This window comes from Ambystoma mexicanum, chromosome 9, assembly GCF_040938575.1.
Source record: "Ambystoma mexicanum isolate Mex_15411 chromosome 9, UKY_AmexF1_1, whole genome shotgun sequence".
Taxonomy (NCBI): Eukaryota; Metazoa; Chordata; class Amphibia; order Caudata; family Ambystomatidae; genus Ambystoma; species Ambystoma mexicanum.
Window position 1 is genome coordinate 899,325,906 of NC_090931.1, and position 17,949 is coordinate 899,343,854.

The 17,949-nt window shown below is 49.8% G+C and overlaps 1 protein-coding gene across 5 annotated transcripts in view; it reads right to left on the reverse strand.

Annotated features, from left to right (window-relative positions):
• DIP2A (disco interacting protein 2 homolog A) overlaps positions 1 to 17,949 on the reverse strand; it is a 2,340,120-nt gene that overhangs the window by 234,824 nt on the left and 2,087,347 nt on the right. The window lies entirely within an intron of this gene.

A 17,949-nucleotide genomic window follows, 5' to 3' on the forward strand; every position in this document is an offset into this window, starting at 1 on the left:
TTTAAGACATAAGGAACTCAGATCCCATGAGACAGCCAATCTGGTGGATTTCTTTAAGGGGTGAGAGGAGCACAGACATATTAGACATTTATTTCTCAAACTTCACAGCCTATACATTCCGTTATGGGGAGAAATAAATAAATAGTTTAGGATAGAGTGGACAAAATGGGCATTGATGGAGATTAGCAGACAAACTAATAGTTATTTGTATATAGTTGATTGGTTTTACATCCCATTTCCCAGACAGTTTTATCTGAAATAGGGGTCATTATAAGTAAGTGTAAGTAATGACAACAGAATCATCTTTTTGGAAATCATCCAGTGAATATGATCATTGGTTTAAGGATATGGGGATTAGAAAGCTTGTATAGTTAAAGGGTGTACACAGTTACATTAACTGTTCTCAAACTCAGTACAGCCCCGAGTTAGAGTATGTTTTGCAAGTTAATTCAAAGTAATTTTATACTTGATATTTATTTATTCATATTTTTATTCTGTTTTCTTTTTGTACCAATATTTGGTTTAAGCTCAACCAAGGATACTTCTGGAGCTATGACAGTCCCTAGAAAACATGTTATCGATTCCTTGCATATTGTGTCTTGGAATATAAGTGGCTTCAATAATCCAATTAAAAAGGAAAAAATATTTTTGCATTTAAAAGCAGACATTATTTTGCTACAATAAACACATTTAACAGATTCAAAAGCTGCAAAGTTGTTGAGAGGGTGGGTAGGGCAGATGTACCATTTTACTTATTCTTTGAATTCAAGCGGTCTATCAACATTATTTAAAAATAACTTTCCAGGTACTATTACAGGTTCGAAAGCTGATAAAGAAGTTTGTTGGATATCAGTTTCAATACAGATGACGATATGTAACATTTATGCTCCGAACTTGAACACTGGTCCCTTTTTTAATGCATTAGGACGCCAGATATTAGACATTGGAGGAAGGAATTTGTCGATTGGGGGGATTTTAACCTGGTGGTGGATTCAGTTCTAAGATAGAAGTAGCCAGAATTTCAGGGACGGTAGGAAAAAAGACTGAAGCATTGCGATTATTGATGCAGGATTTTGGTCTGACAGATTTTTGGAGAGTAGAACATCCAACAAGGAGAGAATACACATTTCTCTCGGGGGCAAATAAGGAACAAGTTACTTACCTGTAACTGTTGTTCTCAAGCATGGGTCTGGCATGGATTGACATGCTCATGAATATTCCCCGTCGTCAGGCTGGGAATCCTCGGTAAACAAAAAAACAGTATCAGTTTCGTTTCTGATCTGTCTTTCGTAGTAGTAACCAATCACTGATCTCTGCGTCATACGGCTCTGCTCCTGAGTATCTGAAAAAGGGCTTAGTGCTTCATACCCCCAGTAGGAATCTTCGTTCAAAGGGTAAATGTCTGTTGATCGTCCCCAAGTTTAAATTGAAATCTGGGCTGGGCAGTTCCTTTTTGGTGCAGGCCCCCAGCTTGTGGAACAGTGTTCCAGAAACACTCAGAACCGTTACCAACCTTACTGTTTTTAGGAAAGGGTTGAAGACTCATCTTTTCAGATGATGAACTGGGATACGGGGGATTATGACCACCTCATGGCTTAGCGCAGACGTTCCTATTGTATTGTTTTGTTTTTCGTTGTTTGCCTAAGCGCCCTGATGCCCACGGGCTATCGGCGCTATACAAAAAATAAATACATACATACATACATACTGACCACAGCCAATGACTGCCCTCTCCCTAAGCCCCTCCCCTGGCAGCCATTTGGTAGCTCGTGAAGTGGCAGTATGACCAAGTGAAGAGCCGCAGAGGGGTAGGCGGGAGGGTTCGCATGTGAATCCATGCCAGACCCATGCTGGAGAACAACAGTTACAGGTAAGTAACTTGTTCCTTCTCCAGCATGGGGTCTGGCCTGGATTCACATGCTCATGAATATAAGAATAAATAGCAGTACACACATGCACAACCACGGGGGGTGGCAAAAGGCTCAACATTAAGCAATACAAAAAACTCAACATTAAGCATCTCTTACCTCCTCACCAGGCTCACCTTAAGCAAACAGGTTGCGCAGCACTGCTTGGCCGACCCTGGACTCCTCCCTGGAATCCCGATCGACGCAGTAGAATCTCGTGAAGGTGTGCGTCGACCTCCACGTAGCAGCCCTGCAGATGTCCAGCAGGGGCACACCAGATAAGAACGCCGTAGTAGCAGCGATCGCTCTGGTCGAATGGGCTCTCTGACGGCCTGGCAGTGGTCGGTTAGCCAACCGGTGGCAGTGCATGATGCAGCCGGAGAGCCATCTGGAAATAGAAGACTTTGAGAGAGCCTTCCCTTGATTCACATGTCCAAAGTTCACGAACAGCTGTGACGTCCTCCGGAAACTCTTTGTGCGGTCCACGTAGAACTTCAGCCCTCTAGCCACATCCAGCGAGTGCAAAGTCCTCCCGGCCGGCGACGAAGGAGACGGGAAGAAAACAGGTAACACCAAGGGCTCGTTAAGATGGAAGTCCGACGGCATCTTGGGCATAAAGGAGGGATGCGTCCTAAGCACCACCCTCGAGGCATGGAAAGTCAAGTAACACCAAGGGCTCGTTAAGATGGAAGTCCGACGGCACCTTGGGCATAAAGGAGAGATGTGTCCTAAGCACCACCCTCGAGGCATGGAAAGTCAAGTACGGTGCTTTGCAGGATAGGGCCTGGATCTCTCCCACTCGTCGTGCGGAGGTAATGGCCACCAGGAATGCAGTCTTCCACGACACAAACTTCATAGGTGCGGAGTGCATCGGCTCGAATGGGGGCCCCATGAGCCTGGTCAGCACCACGTTAAGTTCCCACGCCAGGGCCGGGGCCTTCACCGGCGGGAACGACCGGAACAGTCCTTTCATAAACTCTTTTACCAGTCGATGGGACCACAGGGACGTCCGCCCTATGGTTCTGGTATATCTGAAGATCGCCGCCAGATGAATCTTAATGGAGGCATGGGCTAGCCCAGCCTTTGCCAGCGATAGCAGGTACGGCAGCACTTGAGGGGCCGTAATCCGTAGGGGATTGATCTTCTGTGATCGGCACCAGATAGAGAACCTCTTCCACTTATGACCGTAGCATTTAAGAGTCGACGACGCCCTGGCCTTTGCAAGAACCTCTCTGCAATCGGCCGGTATATCGTAGCCTCCAAACTCTAGCGCTGCAGGAGCCAAGCCTGCAGGTTCAGCGACGCCGGGTCGTGGTGGAAGATGGGGCCTCCTTCTCTGGAGAGAAGGTCCGCGTCCGCCGACAGCTTGATGGGAAGGGACGTTGACAAGTCCAGAAGGTCCGGGAACCAGATCTGCCTCGGCCACGCTGGTGCGACGAGGATCATCCTGCACCGGGACCTCTTGAGCTGGCTGATGAGTCGAAGCAGCAACGGAAACGGAGAGAACGCATACAGGTATAGGCCGTCCCAGGGGAACGAGAACGCATCGCCCATGCTTCTCGGCTGGGGAAACCTCCTGGCGAACCTCTTGACTTCGAGTTCGTCGCTGTTGCGAACAGGTCGATTTGGGGTTTGCCCCATCGTCGGAAGAGTTGATTCACCTGATCCTGGCGCAGTTCCCACTCGTGACACGCGCGCAGCTCCCTGCTGAGCGAGTCGGCGATGGTGTTGCTTTCTCCTGCCAGGTGGAAGGGAACCAGGAACATCCCCTGGGCGACCGCCCAGTGCCACAGATCCTGTGCCTCCTTGGATAGGGCTGGGGATCTGGTGCCTCCCTGCTTCCGTATGTAAAACCTTGTCGTGGTGTTGTCCGTGAAGATCCGCACCACCTTGCCCTTGAGCGACGGGAGGAACGATTTGAGAGCCCAGAACACGGCTCGGAGTTCCAGGACGTTGATGTGCAGGAGCCTCTCCTCCGGGAGCCAGAGGCCTCTTGCGTGGAGATCTCCGGTGTGGGCGCCCCAACCTTCCAGGGAGGCGTCCGTCACCGTCTCCTGGTACGCCGGCGTCTGAAAGTCCTTGCCCGCCGTGAGGTGCGCTCGAACGCCCCACCACTGAATCGCCCGCCGGAACACCTCGTTGAGGGGGACCCTGTCTTCGAAGGTGCCCGTCGCCTGCATCCAACGGGCGTCGAGAAATTCTTGAAGAGGGCGCATCCGTAGTCTGCAGAGGCGCACCAGGTAGATGCCGGAGGACATCATCCCCAGGAGGGACTTGATGGACCTCACCCTGGCCACGTCCGTGGCTAGCAGGCGCTGCACTTTGCCTAGAATGGTCTTCGTCCTTTCTTCCGACGGGGCCGCCAGGCGCCTCACTGTATCGAGCTTCGCTCCCAGAAACAGGGCCACCTGCGACGGCACCAGGTGGGACTTTGGGTAGTTTATGGCGAATCCCAGGTCTGTGAGTAGCTGGACGGTCCTCGCAGTGTGTTCGACGGCGAGTTCCCTCGTCCTTAAGCGGATGAGCCAGTCGTCCAGGTAGGGGTAGACGTGAAACCCCTGCAGGCGCAGCCGTGCCGCCACTGGTGCTAGGCACTTGGTAAAGACCCTGGGGGCCGACTTCAATCCGAACAGCAGTGCTCTGAATTGGTAGTGGCGTCCCTGGACGACGAACCTGAGGAACTTTCGGTGACTTTTGAGGATGGGAACGTGGAAGTATGCATCCTCCAGGTCCAACGACGATAGAAAGTCGCCTTCCTCCAGCTGTCTCAGTACGTGCTGGAGGGTGACCATCCTGAACTTTTGTGATCTGATGTATTTGTTCAAACGACGAAGATCCAGGATGGGGCGCCAGCCGCCGTCTCCTTCCTGACGAGGAAGTACCTTGAGTACACCCCGGAGCCTCTTCGGGACAAGCTCGATGGCGCCTTTCCTGAGCATCGCCCATACTTCCAACAACAGTTGCGGGACGTGATTTTCCTTCCTGGCCACAGGTGGAACGTGAGGTCACTTCTTCAGGAATTCGATAGAGTGTCCTCTTGCCAGGGTATCCAGCACCCAACGGTCGGTGGAGATGGACTTCCACACGCCGACAAAATTCGTCAGCCGGCCTCCCACCGGGGTGCTTCGGTGGGGGCCCGAGACCACGGCCGGTTCAGTCCTGCTTGGGTGTGGTGGCCTTGCCGCCCTGGCCACCGTGCCGATGGCGGCGAGGCGCTCCCTGCTTGCCGCGACCCCTGTAGGCCTCCTGAGACGAGGAGCGTGCCGCCTGGCAGTAGGACGACGAGCCACCGCTGGATCCCTTGGAGGCACCCTGTCTGCCTCCGGAGCTCCGAAAGGGCCGTCGTTGCTGAAGGGCTCCTAGGGCGCAGGCCGTGTCCGTTTTTATGGCTTGGAGGGATTCGTCCACCGCCTTCCCGAACAAGTTGCTGCCGTCGAACGGCATGTCTAACACCCTGGTCTGGACGTCCTGACGGAAGTCGGTCGCCCGGAGCCAACCCCGTCGTCGTAGGCAAACACAGTTGCCCAGCTGGTGGAACCCGGTATGTGCAATATCAGTTGCCACCGTTATGGCGTGGTCCGACGCCACCTCGCCCTCTTGCAGTATTTCCAGGGCCTCGGACCTCTTTTCGTCCGGCAGGAAGTCCAATATGGGGGCCAGCTTAAACCAGAGCTCCCTGTCATAACGGGCCACGATCGCCAGGGTGTTGGCCGCTTTGATCGTCGTCGCCGCCGACGAAATGACCCGCCACCCCATGGTGTCCAACTTCTTTCCCTCGCCGTCCGGCGGGGAATTCGACGTCGAGGCTCCTGACCCCGCCGCTTTCTTCTTCGCCGCCGCCGAGACGACCGAGTCTGGCGTTGGCTGGGCCATGAGGCACAGGGGAGCGGTTTCGGGGACCCGGTACTTCTTCTCGTACGGTCCCGTTTGGCTGGTGCCGTGGAGGGGTTTTTGAGAACCGACAGGCCCTCCTCCCAGATGTCATCGATTAGAGGCACCGCGATGACAGTCTTCCTCTTGGCCTCCCGTCGCTGATAGAGGAATCCTTCCTTTTTCTGCTCCTCCAGGCAGAGCTGGAACAATTCGGACACCCTTGCGATCATGGAGTGGAATGAGCCAATCTCGTCGGGCGGCAAGGCCCGTGCGACGGGAGACCCGTTCCGTCGTCGTCGCCCTCAGAACCCCCAACGCACCGTCATCTCCCGACTCGTGGGAGGATGAGGAGGGAACTGTAGGCCTTACGGGGGCGAGCGGATGAGAGGGTTGGGTCCTCCGTCGTTTGTTCTGAGGACTTCCCGACGGGCCAGGCTGCAAGTCCTCCGGCCTGGGCCGTGGGAATCTCTTCCTTATCTCAGAGCATAAGGACTGGATCGCAGACAAAATGGCCGCCGAGCCATCCTGAGGCCTAGGTGCCGGCCGTGCCGGAAGGGAAGGCTGCTCTTCCTCGCCATTGTCGTCTTCCTCGGTTATCTCCCGAGGATCTTCCTTACGGGATTGAACCTTCTCGAATTGGACTTTGAGGTTTCTCACGGCCTCGGTCAGTTCCTCCTCCAAGGCTGACTCCGAGCTCGAGGAGGCTACCGTGCCCCCCCTCGCTTCTTCCATCATGGCGGCCACGACGATGGGCTGAATAGAGGATTCCCTCCTTGGCGGCAGGGAAACTCTAGTCCCGGAGGCAGTCTCGGCTAGCGGGGTCTCTGCCTGCTTGGCCAGAGTCGCCGCAATCGCCTCGATAGAGGCCTTTGCCTGCTGGGTAGGGGCCTTCACCACCTTAGGTGCGTCCCGGGCCTTCTCCTTCGGGGGAGGGGCAACGCCTCGCTCCCCCTCTTCCAAGATCGGACAGGGTTTCTCCCGAAGCTTACCCGGGGTCTCGGACTTCCTCTTCCCCGAACCGGAGCGCTGGCTCGTGTTGACGGTGCCGGGGAAGGTGCGCCCTGCCTGGCGACCGAAGAGCCCGACCTTTCGGCGCTCCCGGAGCCAGCGGACTCGCGGCGCTTGGCCTGGTGTTGGGCCCCCGTCGCCGGGGCGCCCGCGCAGGACTTAGAAGCCCGCTCGGACCCTTTCTTCTTCTCACCCGTTGAGCCCTTCTCCAACCAGCTGGCGAGACGGGATCGACGGTCCCTCATGGTCCGCTCCGACAAGTTCTTGCAGAACTGGCAGTCCTTCTCTACATGAGTCTTGTCCCCATGAAGACAGTAGAGGCATCGCAAATGTTCGTCTTCCTTAAACACATTCTGCAGCCCGCATCCAGGGCAGCTGCGAAACAGCTTGGGTCCGGGCGACGAACTCGCATCCTGGGCCATCTCGAAGTAGGCCGCGAATCTTCTGGAATCCTCCAAGAAGTTGATTCGATGAAATCTTCACCCTTGAGGGGTGTAGGAAAATCCCGCAATGGGTAGCCGTTAACGGGAGTAGAAACGGTGGAGCTTGAGGCTCGATTAACCGAAAAAAAGTGAAAATTCACCTGAAAAAACGTGAAACACGCAGTAAAAGCTCGAGAGCTAAGCACGAGGACTCCCAACACTTGAACGTGTGGTAAAAATGTGAAGATGGCTGTCAGAGGCGGGGCTCAGGTAGAGGGCAGTCATTGGCTGTGGTCAGTATGACGCAGAGATCAGTGATTGGTTACTACTACGAAAGGCAGATCAGAAACGAAACTGATACTGATTTTTTCTTTACCGAGGATTCCCAGCCTGACAACGGGGAATATTCATGAGCATGTGAATCCATGCCAGACCCCATGCTGGAGAACATTTATTCTAGAATAGACAATCTGTTGGCCTCAGGTTTAGTGACCCAGAACTTTAAGACTTGTGAGATTGATTGTATTATCATCTCAGATCATGCACCCGTTAGTTTAAAACTCTCACTTAATAACTTGTTATACAAAACAAGGAATTGGAGAATGAATATGATGGTTTTGCGAGATGAAGAATTGAGGAAGATTTTGGTGGAGGAAGCAGAAGAGTTTATTAAAGTTAATATGAATGGTGAAGTTGGGATGGATACAGTGTGGGGGAGTTTCAAGTGTGTTATTCGAGGGGTGGCCATGAGACTGTCAGTGATTAAAAAAAAGAAAAGAGAAGGAGATGAGGGAACTGAAGGCTTCAATTAAAGATTTGGAAAAGTAGGTCATAGGATCAGCAGATAAAGGGAAACACATGAGGTTAATGAGGTTGAAATATTAATTGAAAAAAATTATAAGTGAAAAGGCAGAACATGTAATTTACAGGGTTAAATGCAGATATTATTAGGGAGAAGAAAAATGCAGACGATTGTTGGTGCGTAGTTTGAGGGTGAGCGAAGCTAATAGAGCAATTCCTGCAATTTGTGGGGGGTCAAGGAATAACTAGGGATCCACGAGAAATAAATGATGCATTCAAGCATTTCTACACAAACTTGCACAGTGAATCCCAGACTGTTGACCTGGATCGGATAGACAAATCAACAAATTTGCAGATAAAAGGTCTTACAGACGAGGAAAAGGGAATTGTGGACACTGAAATATCTTTAGAGGAAGTTAAGAAGGCCATTTGGAGTTTGAATTTGGGAAAATGTCCAGGGCCGGATGGTCTACCAGCTGAATTTTATAGAGAAATGCCAGAAGGAGTCATACATTTGCTTCGAGACACATTTGCATACTGTAGACACATGGGTAGTTTACCTCCTACGCCCAGGCATGCTACGATATCACTGATCCTAAAAACAGGTTGGCCGGAGCTGGAACCAGTTAGTTATAGACCAATTAGTCTGATTAACTCAGATAGCAAATTATTATCTAAAATCCTGGCAAATAGATTGGAGAGGGTTCTTCTGAGGTTAATACATCCAAACCAAGCAGGTTTTATTAAGGGAAAAGTATCGGCTACAAACATGCGAAAACTGTTACCATGGCAGAATCCAAAAAAATGCATATGGATTCAGTGGCACTGTCCCTAAATGTCAAAAAGGCCTTCGACCGGGTTTGTTGGCAGTTTTTGCTGAGAACAATGGAGAAGATGAATTTCGGAAGTGAATACTTGGCCTGGATTAGAGTGCTTTACACCAACTCCACGGCAGAGATTAATAAAAAACAGAAGAATATCAAGCAAATTTGACCTGCAGCACGGGACGCGTCAAGGTTGCCCCTCATCACCTGTGTGATTTCAATGGAACCATTAGCATTGGCAATACGAGCTAATGATAAGTTCACTGGAATTAACTTTAATAGAATTTGTCAAAAGCTTTGGTTGTATGCCGATCTTCTTATGGTTATTCGAGACCTGATAACATCAATCCCTGCCCTGATGAGCTTGATTGAAGAATTTGGTTCGGTCTTAAATTACAAGATTAACTGGTCCAACTCTGAGGCTTTTCCTTGTACTACCTCAACTAGCGCAATGCTGCTAAAGAGCTATGGCTTCAGATGGTGTCCGCTCCAAATGAAATATTTAGGAATATGGATCACAAAGGATATAAAGGAAATGATGAACCTAAACATGGAATTAATAATAAAAAAAAATAATATGGAATTAGAGCCGTGGGAACCGCTTATGTTGTCATTGGCTGGCAAGGTGAACGCTCTTAAGATAACACCGAAGATAACCTATATTATGAGTATGATTCCCCCTACCTGTGAAGAAATCGGCATTAAGGGGATTAGATAGTCTGATCCAATCGTTTCTGTGGGAAAAAAGATACTGCGATTGAAATTATGGAAACTACAACTACAGAACGATACAGGTGGATTAAACATTCCAAACATTGAATGTTACCATCAAGCATTCACATTGCGACATATTATGTCGGTCATTGTAGAGGAGGAAGATGAATGGGCAGTTGAAGAGACAAACATAGTAGGACCGTTAAACACCTGGGCAGTCCTCTGAACGACAAATGCAGACTATGGGAACCTTTCTGTGCTGACTGAGTTTTCAAGATTAATGTGGAAGTTGAATGAAGTAACTTAGCATTCTAGGATTGGCCTAAAAAAAACATCTTCAATATGGCTGAATCCTGCAATTAAAATAAAGAACAAAACAATATTCTGGATAAATTGGTATCTAGCAGGAATTAAAAAGGTTGACGACTTGTTTGAAGGAGAAAGGTGGAAAACATTTCAAGAATTAAAAGCCAATTACTGAATTACTGCCTATTTGACTGTACTTATGGCGAATATCGGAAATTGAAGCGAGCAGTGAACTTGCAAAAATTTGATTTAATGAGTATCATTACTTAATTAAGCAGTCAAGAGAATATGGCATCAAAAATGTACACTCTGTTAGGTAGGAATTCAGAGGGAAGGGAGTAGCATCTTATCCTTAACTCCATTTCTCCAGGGTTGGTATCTTTCATGGATTCACATGCTGTGAATATTCCCCTTCGTCAGGCTGGGGACCTCGTCATTTAACTTAGCGTTTTCCTATGGAAAACTTCAACACTTCAGTGTCCCCTCAATGTCCTTTTTAGGTGCTTTAGACCCCACCAATAGGATGCAGGGTATAAATAGCCCCGCTCCCGCGGCTTCCCTTCAGATTTTAACCCCCAAAGTGGAGGAAACCCGAAACAGGTTTGCCTGCAGGGGTGGCCGGCGGGCGCATGTGAATCCATGAAAGATACCAACGCTGGAGAAGAATAAGTTACTTCTTACCTGGTAACGTTCTTCCGATTGGATGTTCCTCCAACGTATTCCTCATCTTAGATGTGTTCCATCCAGCTTTGCTGCTCTTCAGAAATTTTTTCGGCAGAGAGCGCCGTGCATCGAGATTTGAGATGGCAATAACCCGGAAAAAATTTACAGGGGGGTAGGTTGGGAGGGCGATGAGGAATACGTTGGAGGAACATCCAATCGAAAGAAAGGTACCAGGTAAGAAGTAACTTGTTCTTCGAGTGTATTGTGTCCAACGTATTCCTCATCTTAGATAGGCTCCCGAAGCAGTATTTTGCATAGTTCCTCTGGAGGAGTCAGATTTTTTTTTTTTTTTTTTTTTTTAAACTGCCCTTAGATGGCAGAGTAAAGCACTGCTTTTCCAAAAGTTAGCTCCCTAGACTGGGAAGCATCCAGGTTATAGAATTTTGAGAAGGTGTGAAGCGAAGACCAAGTTGCTGCTACGCAAATGGACCTTATAGGTACACCTTTTTGAAGGGCTGTGGAAGAGGCGATGCCTCTGGTGGAATGAGCTCTTAACCCTTCAGGTGGGTCTTTTTGTGCTAGTCTGAAATGCAAAGCACGATCCAGCGCAAAATTGTTTGTTTTGTTACTGATTGGCCCAGCTTTCTTCCAGTGTAGCCTATAAACAACTGGCTGTCCACTCTAAGCCTAGAAAGCCTAGAGATGTAAAAGCTTAAAGCTCTTTTTGGGTCCAGCCTGTGTAGTCTTTCTTCCTCCTCAGAAGGATGAAATGGAGGCTAGAATGAGGGTAAAACAATTTTCTGATTTAAATGAAAATCAGATATTACCTTCGGTAAAAATGATGGTTTAACCCTCAACACAAACCTGTCCTTATGGAAAACAGTATAGGGTGGCCCAGAAGATGGTGCCTGCAATTCGCTCACTCTTCTTGCTGATGTTAGAGCAACTAAAAATTCTGTTTTCCATGTTAATAATCTTAATGGACATGTGTGCATAGGCTTAAAAGGGGCACACATTAAGAATTTTAATACCAAATTTAGATCCCAAATCGGTACTTGAAATGGGTGAGGAGGAAACACATTAGTGAGACCTTTTATGAATTGTATTATCAAAGGAATTTTGAAGTAGGAGCATTCTTCCAATGAGCGCTTCAAGATGGAAAGCGCCGCAAGGTAACGTTTTATTGTTCCAATATTCAGACCTCTATGTGCTAGGGTCAGAAGGAAAGATAGTACTTCCGGAATAGAACATAGAAAAGGATCGACATTCTTTTCCCTACACCAGTTGCAAAACTTTATCCAACGACAACGGTACAGAGACTTTGTTGCTGGCCTTCTTGCCGAAAGCAACACCTCCATAACATCATCTGGAAGGTTACAATCCCTGTATCTCAGCCTTTCAGATACCAAGCATGAAGGTTGAGTGTTCAGACCTCTGGGTGGAGAACCTGACCTTCCATTTGAGAGAGAAGGTTCTCTCTCTGAGGAAGACGTACTGGAGGACAGATGGACATGTCTAGAAGGTTTGGATACCACGTTCTCCTGGCCCAATCCGAGGCAATTAGGATCATGCGGTTCCCAAAGCGTCTCAGCCTCCTGATGACTTGAGGAATGACGGGAATCGGAGGGAACGCGTACAATAGTGGGAAATTCCACTCCACCACGAACGCGTCCCCCAGGTCTCCTCTCGGGGGAAATTCCCTTGAGCAATACCTTTTGCATTTTCGGTTGGCACTGGTTGCGAGTAGGTCTACCTGAGGGGTTCCCCAAAGGGCAAAGATCTCTTGAATGACTTCCTGAGCCAATTCCCATTCATGGGACACCGTGCTCTGCCTGCTCAGAGCATCTGCCGTCATTCTCTTCCCCGGCTAGATGAATTGCCGTTAAAGAGATTCCCTCTTGAATCGGCCAATACCAGAGCTGCATTGCCTCTCTGCACAGGGGTAGTGACCCCACACCACCTCTTTTGTTTAGGTAGTGCATGGCCACTGTGTTGTCCGTCATTATCAGGACATTCTTTGCCCTGACGGATGGCAGGAAGGCCTTCAGCGCTAGTCTGATTGCCCTCAGCTCCAAAAGGTTGATATGTAGTTTGGACTCCGATCGAGACCAGCGACCGTTTGTCAAATCGTTTGCGTGTGCTCCCCCAGCCCAGGAGTGAGGCGTCCATCACTACTGTGACCTCCGACCATGGTTGCCAAAAGGGTTCTCCCTTTAAGATGTTCTCTGCACAGGTCCACCATAGAAGGTCTTGTCTGACCTTGTTCGGAATCTGAAGAAGATCCGTCATTTGACCCGAGAACTGGGACCACTGAGTCTTTAGGGCCCATTGAAGGGATCTCATCCTCAAGCATTCCTCTGGCACCAGATAAATGCAGGATGTCATGAGGCAGAGCAACTGTAGAAAGTCGTAACCCTGGAGAGTTTGGGCATTTTGTAATTTTTAAACCATCTGAAGAATGTCTTGAGCCCTCGTCTTGGGAGGAGAGCTCTTTCCCAAGGATGTGTCTAATACAGCTATGTATTGAAGCTGTTGGGAAGGTGTCATTTGAGACTTCTGTAAGTTGAGGGAGATGCCCAGTTTGTGGAGGAAGTGGCAGGTGACTTTCAGATGATCCAAAGCTTGCTTTGCCGAGCGCGCTCTGATCAGCCAGTCGTCCAGGTAGGGGTAGACATGAATCCCCCGTCTCCTGAGGTGCGCTGCCACCACTACGATTAACTTGGTGAAGACCCTCTGGGCGGAGGTCAACACGGATGGCAGGACTCGAAACTGATAGTGTGAGTCGCCAACTACGAACCTCAGGTATTTTTTGTGCTTGAGATGAATCGGCACATGAAAATAAGCATCCTGGAGGTCCAATGACACCAACCAGTCCTGGAGTAAAAGGGCCTGAAGGATCTGAGAAAGAGTAACCATCTTGAACTTGTCCTTCCTGAGGAACTTGTTCAAGTTTCTTAAGTCCAAGATGGGTCTCAGTCCTCTGTCCTTTTTGGGGATCAAAAAATACGGGGAGTACCAACCCTTGTTCCTCTCCGCTGCCGGTACTGGTTCTATGGCACCTTTCTCCAGCACGATTAGAACTTTCTGCTGTAGGAGCGGATCTGGAAACTTCAACGGGTGTCTCCCTGGTGGATTGCTTTGAGGTTGCTTTAGAAACGGAAGGCAATAGCCTTGGGCTATTATTTCTAGAGCCCAAACATCTGAAGTAATGGCTCGCCATTCTTGCAGATGCTGCAACAGCCTGCCTCCTACAGGTGTTTTGTGGTGCAAGTCCTGAAAGTGGTTTTGTGGCGGATGTTGCAGCCACTGATGGCAAAGAGGCTGCAGCTGGAGCTGGCTTAGCACGTTTTCCTCGTCCACAACGAGTGGCTTTTCTTTGGCCCCTTTGACTGGCCATTCCTCCTGTCTTCCCGTATGAGGTATAACGATAGGATCGTCCCCTCCATGATTGTCCTTGTGCACGAAAAGGCTGAGGTTGCCGAATAGCAGCTCCTAAAGATTTGGCCTCTGCTTTTGAGGTGTGCAACCTCTCAAGGCTCTAGTCAGCCTTGTTGCCAAAAAGGTGAGACCCGTCAAAAGGCATGTTCAGAAGGCGGTTCTGTATGTCCGGTGCAAAACCCGACTTCCGTAATCACGCAAACCTGCGCATTACCGTGCTAGTGCCCATGGACCTGCTTACACTATCCGCAGTGTCCAATCCAGATTGAAGGGATTCCTGCATGGCCTGCTTTCCATCTCTAACGATGGCTAGGAAACCTTCCCTTTCTTCCCCTTCTGGTATGTGCTCTGCCGCCTTTGCGATGCACTCCCACAGAGTGTACGAAAATGTTGCCAAGGCACATATGGAGTTGGCAGATTTTAATGTTATGCTCCCGGCTGAAAATACCTTCCGTGCCCAACCATCCACACGCTTATCGTCCCTGTCTGGAGGGATAGACGGGTACGCAAGTTTGTTGGAAGCTGTGGCTGCCTGTATGACCAAACTCTCGGGAGTTGGATGTTTTGACCGATAGCCGGGGTCGCTACTGGCTGGGCGGTATTTTGATGTTAGGGATTTATTCACCGGAGGAATAGAATCCGGAGTTTCCCAATTCTTGGCCACCCTGTTTTGTAAGGCTACATGAAAAGATAAAACTGGGTCTTCAGTGGGACCCTGATCCAATATGTCTGTCAAATCGTCCTGGACGAATTGGGCTGTTGGTTTAGCCCAATCCAAGTAGTCTACAACGTTTGTCATTAATTGACGATAAGATGGACTGGCATGCTCTCGTGGATCTGGTCTACCAAAATCATTCTCAGGAGAGGTATCAATGCCACTTCAATTATGTAAGGACTCCACAAAATCCTTCATCCTGCTTTCTTCCGATATTAAGCATTCAGGGACATTTTGGGTGCCATATTCCAACCCAAAAGGTACATCTTCCTCTTCGGATCTCTCCTGATCCTCAAAAATTTAGGTCAAGGATTTGAAAAACTCCTTCCTAGGAGAGGCTTGAAAACCTTCTCTGGGAGAGGAGGAGGTGTAATACTAGATTTTGAAGAAGATATATGTCTTGCCATTTTCTCCTTCTCCTTCTCTAGCTGCCCTGGCTTGGTTGGAGCCTTTGGCGCCGAAGGTTTTGGCGTCGGCATCGATAAAGGCTTCGATGACATCGTGGTCGACAGGGTCTGCTTCGAGGGCGTCGAGGCGGCCTGCGACAGTTTCCCCTTCGAGGTGTGGAAGGTCTCGGACGGCGTCGGTGACCTCGAGCGGTCTACTCGACGCGAGCGTTTTTCACTCGGCGTCCTGGAAGGTTCTCTATCGTTCCTTTTACGATCACCCGGGCTCTAAGGCGCGCGAGTGTCGGAGCGATGACGCTCCCGGCCGGCTTCTGAAGAAGGCGCGGACTGAGGCTTCGCTTTCTCAAACACCTGCATCATTTTGACCCTAAATGCTTCAAACTCTTCGGAAGATGTATGTTTTGTGGGGCATTTGATTTTCGGAGACTCGTCTGACGACGAGGTGGAGGGAGATCTATGGCGTCGTTTCTTCGACTTTTTTGACGAAGATGACGAGCAATGAGAATCGCTTCGAGATCTGGATCCATGCCTTTCGTGTTGAGGAGATTTTTCCCCATGGGGTCTCGACTCAAAGCTAGAGGCTTTCCGATCCTTCCAACCTACCTGTAGCTTCCCTCTCCTTTCTCGCAAGGCCTTTCCAGTCATCGCCTGACACTTCGAACAGGCCTCCATGTCGTGGCCTTCTCCGAGACACCACAAACACTTGCGGTGCAGGTCTGTGATCGACATTGAGCCGCACGACTTGCATTTCTTAAAACCCGATCTCGGGGTTGTGGTCGGCGTCGATGACTAGGACATTATTTCTTGAATGTCCGAAGCAACGTACTGCAGAAAAACGGAACTGAGGCCAACGGGCGCCGCGCGTGCTACTTACACACCCGATGACGTCACCCTCGACAGAGGCCCTCGAGGGACTATCGACTCGACGACATCGACGCATGGCGCCCTCTGACGAAAAAAATTCCGAAGAGCAGGAAAGCTGGATGGAATACATCTAAGATGAGGAATACGTTGGAGGACACATTCCACTCGAAATGGAGTTACAGGTAAGAAACTAATCCCTTCTCCAGTATTGAATCTTTCATGGATTCACATGCTGTGAATAGATTACATAGCAGTACCAATCATGCATGGCGCAGTACAAAGGCAAACCAATACAGAAAAAGAATCACATACATGAGACAAATAACCCCTCCAGTGATCAAGCTCAAACAAATACCCCGAAGCTGCGGGGCGTACCTTATTGAAACAGGCGTTGCAGGACCGCCCGTCCCACCTGCACATCCTCAACATGCTGCTGCTCCAGACAGTAATGCCAGGTAAATGTATGTAGCACTGCCCAAGAGGCTGCCTGGCAAATGTCCACCAGTGGAATCCCCGACCAGAATGACGCCGACGAAGCTGTAGACCTCGTCGAATCTGCCCATCGGAGTCTTTCCCAAAGGCTTTCCAGCTTTAGTGTGGCAGAACGAAACGGCAGAGGACGCCCAACGAGAAAGTCCTTGTTTGGAGATTGCCCGTCCTTTGACAGACGGCCCATAAGCCACAAACAGCTGTTTAGATTGTCTGAAATCTGGAGTATGATGCAAATAAAACTTCAACGCTCTCCTCACGTCCAGCAAATGCAAAGTCCGTTCTGCAGGCATGGAGGCTGAAGCAAAAAACGAGGACAACACAATTGAAGAGAGTTTGTGAAATGCCATTGGCACCTTTGCGATAAAGTGCGGATTAGTTCAAGAACCGCAAATATTGCGGTTCCACAACCAATGCCTGCAACTCAGACATCCTTCTGGCCGAAGTAATGGCCACCAGAAAAGCCACCTTCCAGAACAAAAACTGCAAAGGAGTCGTCGACATCGGTTCAAACGGTGGTGTCATCAAACCCGACAGAACCACATTAAGGCTCCACACCGGAGGACATTTCTTGACTGGAGGAAAATTACGGAACAACCCCTTCATAAAATGTTTGACCAGACGATCACTAAACAGAGGAGCCGCATGTCGCTTCCAAGTAAATCTCGAAATCGCTGCCAAGTGAACCTTTATAGATGACAGCGCCAGGCCCTTTTCCGACAACAGCAAAAGGTAGGGAAGAACCTGCTCAGGTGAAATGTTCAAAGGGTCGAGCCCCGGCTGGCCCTTACACCACACACAAAACTTGTTCCATTTGCATGCATAGGAGACATTCGTGGACGGGGCTCTCGCTGCCTCCAAAATTCGTCGACAGTTACTGGACAGTCTTAGCAGGCCAAACTCGGAGAAGTCAGGAGCCAAGCCGTCAGGCTGAGAGACCCTAGATTGTGGTGCCACACAGCACCCTTGTCCTGCGACAGAAGGTCCGGCGTCGCTTCCAACCGAATCGGCTCCGCGACGGACAGATTAAGGAGATCCAAGAACCCCGGCTGCCTGGCCCAGAACGGAGCCACCAGAATCACACGACATGGGTATCTCCGGATCCGCTGGAGGGTCCATCGAATGAGCGGAAACGGAGGAAAAGCATAAGTGAACCGGCCAGACCATGGGAACGCATCCCATAAACACTCGGGGTGAGCCAACTTATTGGCAAACTCCCTGCACTGTGTTCTCCCTCATTGCGGAGAGATCCAACGGAGGATGGTCCAATTTCTGGAAGATCATGGATATATGTTGCTCCTTCAGCTGCCATTCGTGGAGCTGGCTGACATCCCTGCTGAGCCTGTCCGCCTGCACATTCAACACTCCCGGCAGATGAAACGCCACAATGCCAATGTCGTGCAACAGAGCCCAATGCCTAAGATCCTGCGCTTCTTTCGACAGCACCCTGGAATGCGTGCCTCCCTGCTTGTGGTGGTATTGTCTGTCAACACCCTCACCACTGAGCCGCGTATGCAC